The sequence below is a fragment of the Dendropsophus ebraccatus genome, chromosome 8, assembly GCF_027789765.1.
Source record: "Dendropsophus ebraccatus isolate aDenEbr1 chromosome 8, aDenEbr1.pat, whole genome shotgun sequence".
NCBI classification, from domain to species: domain Eukaryota; kingdom Metazoa; phylum Chordata; class Amphibia; order Anura; family Hylidae; genus Dendropsophus; species Dendropsophus ebraccatus.
In genome coordinates this window covers 5,815,697-5,821,794 of record NC_091461.1, presented here as the reverse complement: position 1 = coordinate 5,821,794, position 6,098 = coordinate 5,815,697, and positions in this window count along the sequence as shown.

Genomic DNA, 6,098 nt, shown 5'->3' with positions numbered 1-6,098 from the left:
CGTCGGCTCTTTCATTGGGCTGCTCATTACTAGACAGGAACGGAGAAAGGGCGGCGAGAGATGACGTTTACGTGCGTGTTGCGTCATTACGTGCCGTCGTCATGGTGATGGGTTGTTGGGGCTGGACGATTTAGGCGCTGAACGTGTGAGACGTTGACGCGGGAAAGTGATGTGGGAGTGTTGTGTCCGTGAACTGAGGCAGATAGAGTGGACAGGGGCCGTGGGTGAGGGGAACCTGTCCTAAATATGCAGCAACTCTATAAATCCTAAACTGTTGATATTAAAGAGTCACTTAGCCGATTCCCTCACCGCCGTCCTGGGGTCCCCTGCAGAATGAACCCGCTGCCACCTCTGAGGCAGACTCGGCAGTGACCCCTATTATTTCAGACTAATTGCACCCAGTACTACCAGCCCCTGTGACGTGCTCAGATTATGGATACAGGAGGGATGTGGTACTTGGAGAGTAGTTATGTGAGGGGATGTGGTACTTGGAGAGTAGATACGTGAGGGGATGTGGTACTTGGAGAGTAGATACATGAGGGGATGTGGTACTTGGAGAGTAGATACGTGAGGGGATGTGGTACTTGGAGAGTAGATATGTGAGGGGATGTGGTACTTGGAGAGTAGATATGTGAGGGGATGTGGTACTTGGAGAGTAGATACATGAGGGGATGTGGTACTTGGAGAGTAGATACATGAGGGGATGTGGTACTTGGAGAGTAGATATGTGAGGGGATGTTGTACTTGGAGAGTAGATACATGAGGGGATGTGGTACTTGGAAAGTAGTTATGTGAGGGGATGTGGTACTTGGAGAGTAGATACGTGAGGGGATGTGGTACTCCTAGAGTAGATATGTGAGGGAATGTGGTATTTGGAGAGTAGATATGTGAGGGGATGTGGTACTTGGAGAGTAGATTTGTGAAGTAATTTGGTGCTTGGAGAGTAGATACGTGAGGGGATGTGGTACTTGGAGAGTAGATACGTGAGGGGATGTGGTACTTGGAGAGTAGATTTGTGAAGTAATTTGGTGCTTGGAGAGTAGATACGTGAGGGGATGTGGTACTTGGAGAGTAGATACGTGAGGGGATGTGGTACTTGGAGAGTAGATACGTGAGGGGATGTGGTACTTGGAGAGTAGATATGTGAGGGGATGTTGTACTTGGAGAGTAGATATGTGAGGGGATGTGGTACTTGGAGAGTAGATATGTGAGGGGATGTTGTACTTGGAGAGTAGATATGTGAGGGGATGTTGTACTTGGAGAGTAGATATGTGAGGGGATGTTGTACTTGGAGAGTAGATATGTGAGGTGATTTGGTACTTGGAGAGTAGATATGTGAGGGGATGTGGTACTTGGAGAATGGATACGTGAGGGGATGTGGTACTGGTAGAGTAGATATGTGAGGTGATTTGGTACTTGGAGAGTAGATACGTGAGGGGATGTGGTACTGGTAGACTAAATACGTGAGGGGATGTGGTGCTCATAGAGTATATACGTGAGGAAATGGGATGCTCAGAGAGTAGATATGTGAGGAGATGTGGCACTTGGAGAGTAGATATGTGAGGGGATGTGGCACTTGGAGAGTAGATATGTGAGGGGATGTTGTGTTTGCTCATAGAGTATATACGTGAGGGGATGGGGTGCTCAGAGAGTAGATACGTAAGGGGATGTGGTGCCCATAGAGTGCATACATGAGGGGATTCAGGGTTTGCTAAGGGAGTTGTTTTTTGTTTTTGTTTTTTTAGACAATATGGTGTTTGAATCTCCAACAGCTACTCTACCTTTCCTCCCTCTCACCATTGGTGGCAGCTATAGCCCAGTCTGTATCTCTGGACTCCTGTATACCAGTTATATTAATGATCAGTACTGGGGACAGCTGGGGGATGTGTGGAGGCCAAGAAGGTATATCACCAAGCCTCTTATGTCCACTTGTGCGTAATAGGGGGGAAAATGCATTAGTTACTGTGAACCCTGTCCCTAAAACAGGAGCAGTTGTGAGGTTCCGATGCCACAGATGATAGATGAGATTGAGATGTGGGGAATATGGAGGACAAGTCACCATCTTGATCTCTTTGTCATGTTCCTCATCCCTGAACAATGTCTGCAGTGTGACTCCTGGGCATTATCTTGCTGAACGCTGCCATGAAGGAAGAGCGGGGGACTTGGTGTGTACAATGGGTAGGTAGGTGATATGTGTCACAGTAACGTCCACATGATGCCAAAACACCAGGTCTCCAGCAGAACATTGCCCCCGCCATCTTGTCTTCTTCCCATAATGCATCTAGGTGCCATCTCTTCCCCTGGTAAGTGACGCAAAGGCACCCAGCCATCCACATGATGGAGAATGTGATCCACCAGTTGCCTTTGCACCAAAAAAGGTAAAATTAATTCATTTGCTTATGTTTCTTAAATGGAGAGATTGATATTCATGACGTCTAGATGACTGAGTGTTGTCTGGCTTAAGCTACAAAACTGTGTAGACCGTACAAAGCTGTTTATGCTGGGTGGCCGTTTCCTGTCAGAATGGCACATTACTGTTTTCTGAAGGATGATAGTGGCGTAGAACAGCGGGCTGTCCAAGACAGGTAAACAGGTAAGTAAACCACACTGCTCTGTCCCGCACAGCAACAGTTTTGTAGTTTAGTACAGACATCCCTTTTAAGTTTTCCCTTAATGTTTTCTGTCCAATGTGCATTGGGGGGAGTTTATCATTCCCTTCACCAGTGCAAAGTGGCAAAATTGCACTAAAACTTTGCTCAAGCTATTTTTTGCACAAAAAGGTCAGGCAAGCACAATTTTGCCACTTTGCGCCGGTGCAGGAATGATAAATTCCCCCATTATGTTTCTGTAAGTAGTCAAGTTTCTCATAGTTTTCCCATATATAGCAGTGCACTGTCTGTTAAAGGAGAAGTCCGGCCAAAATTAATTTTTGATATGTTGTTAATTATGAAAAGTTATACAAATTTCTAATGTACATTAATTATGGGAAATGCACATATAGAGCTATTTCCCTTAATTTAGTAGATCAGGAAGTGTTAGAAATATCTCTGAAGAAGTGACGTCACGACCCAGGGTGTAATTCCTATGGAGTGTCCAGCAGGGGGCGCTCTCTATATAGAAGTCTATGGGACTTTATTGTTTCTATGGGTTTCTATGTAATGTAATGTAATGTAGTGTACAGTGCTTTATTGAATGAATACATCTATGGAATACTTTGGGGAGCAAGTGTCCTTGCTCCCCAAAGTATTGCATAAATGTATTCATTCAATACACAGTAAGCCCGCCGATCCGCCGAATTTCCGCCGCATTCCCGCCGATCCGCCACACGCTGATCCGCCGCATTCCCGCCGATCCGGACCATATACATTGAACTACAGCTCCCATCATCTGCTTCTAGTATGAACAGGTGATGGGAGCTGTAGTTGGGTAAGGGATATCACATGCCGCCGGGCGCAGGGGGGAGCCGCTCAGTACACAGGAGCGCTCCCCCCTCCTCCTCCTCCTTCCGTGATAACTTCCGCCTATACCAATGCTGACTCCCTGCCTGGCCGCCGCTCTCCGCTCACATATACCGGCTCCCGGCATCAGCGCGGACACCAGGATGCATCGGGAGCCGGTATGTATGGGGGGGGAGAGCGGAGAGCGGCGGCCAGGCAGGGAGTCAGCATTGGTATAGGCGGAAGTTATCACGGAAGGAGGAGGAGGAGGGGGGAGCGCTCCTGTGTACTGAGCGGCTCCCCCCTGCGCCCGGCGGCATGTGATATCCCTTACCCAACTACAGCTCCCATCACCTGTTCATACTAGAAGCAGATGATGGGAGCTGTAGTTCAATGTATATGGTCCGGATCGGCGGGAATGCGGCGGATCAGCGTGTGGCGGATCGGCGGGAATGCGGCGGAAATTCGGCGGATCGGCGGGCTTACTGTGTATTGAATGAATACATTTATGCAATACTTTGGGGAGCAAGGACACTTGCTCCCCAAAGTATTCCATAGATGTATTCATTCAATAAAGCACTGTACACTACACTACATTACATTACATTACATAGAAACCCATAGAAACAATAAAGTCCCATAGACTTCTATATAGAGAGCGCCCCCTGCTGGACACTCCATAGGAATTACACCCTGGGTCGTGACGTCACTTCTTCAGAGATATTTCTAACACTTCCTGATCTACTAAATTAAGGGAAATAGCAGTATATGTGCATTTCCCATAATTAATGTACATTAGAAATTTGTATAACTTTTCATAAGTAACAACATATCAAAAATTAATTTTGGCCGGACTTCTCCTTTAAAGTCTTTATAAACTGTTGTAACCGGTTGCTTTTGATGATAGTCGCAGAAGGCTATAACCACACAGATTTATAGAAAAATAAGAGATTTATTACAGAAAACAATACTTAGCTGCAGTAACAGATGGTACAGGTGCATAGTTGTTTCATCCACAATGAAATGGGGAGCCCCATTGTATATTATGCACTAATGTACCCCACCCCCCTCGATGACCACCAGGGTGCTGGGCACCTTCCATCCATGGTCCCAGCTGAGGCTAACTAGAAGCTCATACCAGTGGTGTCAACTGCGGTACACCTACCAAGATATAATGTCAATAGATCCTTGCATAAACTATGGAAGTAAGAAACGAAGGAATAGCTTATAAAATACAGGTTTATTGGATATGCATTAAAAGTACAACCAGTACCAATGATAGAACTTAAACAATAATAGAAAAATTCTGCAGATAAAGTGAAAGAGCGTGAAGTCAGTCTGTATAGTCGTGTCTAGGAATAATCTGCCCAATTCATACAGATATTAATTCCACAAATCCAAACGCCTACAGAACAATTCTAACAGCTCTCAACTATCAGCATGTGATGCTACACAGTGATAAATCAGTCTCCTGTCAGCCCAGTACCATAATCATCAGTCCAGACTAGGAGATTATTAGACCATCTTGCCCATTGAAACCATCTTTCCCAACGCGTTTCTGTAACATTCTACGTCACATCATCAGGGGTCGTGGGTTAGAGGTAGGTCAGAGGTTAGAGGTAGGTTTGCTTTCGTCAAAGAATCCACCTTTTGCAGCAATTACAGCATTGCACACCTTTGGCATTCTAGCTATTAATCTGTTGGGGTAAGCTGGAGAAATTGCACCCCACGCTTCTAGAAGCAGCTCCCACAAGTTGGATTGGTTGGATGGGCACTTCTGGCGTACCATACGGTCCAGCGGCTCCCACAACAGCTCAATGGGGTTCAGATCTGTTAACTGGCCACTCCATTACCGATAGAATACCAGCTGCTGCTTCTGCTGTAAATAGTTCTTGCACAATTTGGAGGTGTGTTTAGGGTCATTGTCCTGTTGTAGGATTCAATTGGCTCCAATCAAGCACTGTCCACTGGGTATGGCATTTACCACAGGCGCCTGTGGTAAATGTGACATCAGACGCTCCGGGCCGCGCGGTGGCTACAAGAACTAGCTGCCGGCGGCACTCCCGACACTCTGCCAATGCGGAAGTCAGGAACACATCTCCAGGTTGCACACATACTGTGAAAACGGCCAATGCATTCACCTGTGCCTTGTTAGACCCCCTAGGGGATATATGTCCACACACACAAACCTGTGAAGTGAGACATTTTTCCAAGGGTCGCTCTCGTTGGGGCACAGTGAGTACAGTATGCGGCAACACTTGTTACTCTGTCACACTATTTTGTTGGCGTACTAAACATGCCTGTATAGACTGTGTTGTGACATGAACGTCGTTCCTTTACATATATTGACCTACCTCTAACCCACGACCCCTGATGATGTGACGTAGAATGTTACAGAAACGCGTTGGTAAAGATGGTTTCAATGGGCAAGATGGTCTAATAATCTCCTAGTCTGGACTGATGATTATGGTACTGGACTGACAGGAGACTGATTTATCACTGTGTATGATCACACGCTGATAGTTTAGAGCTGTCAGAATTGTTCTGTAGGTGTTTGGATTTGTGGAATTAATATCTGTATGAATTGGGCAGATTATTCCTAGACACGACTATACAGACTGACTTCACGCTCTTTCACTTTATCTGGAGAATTTTTCTATT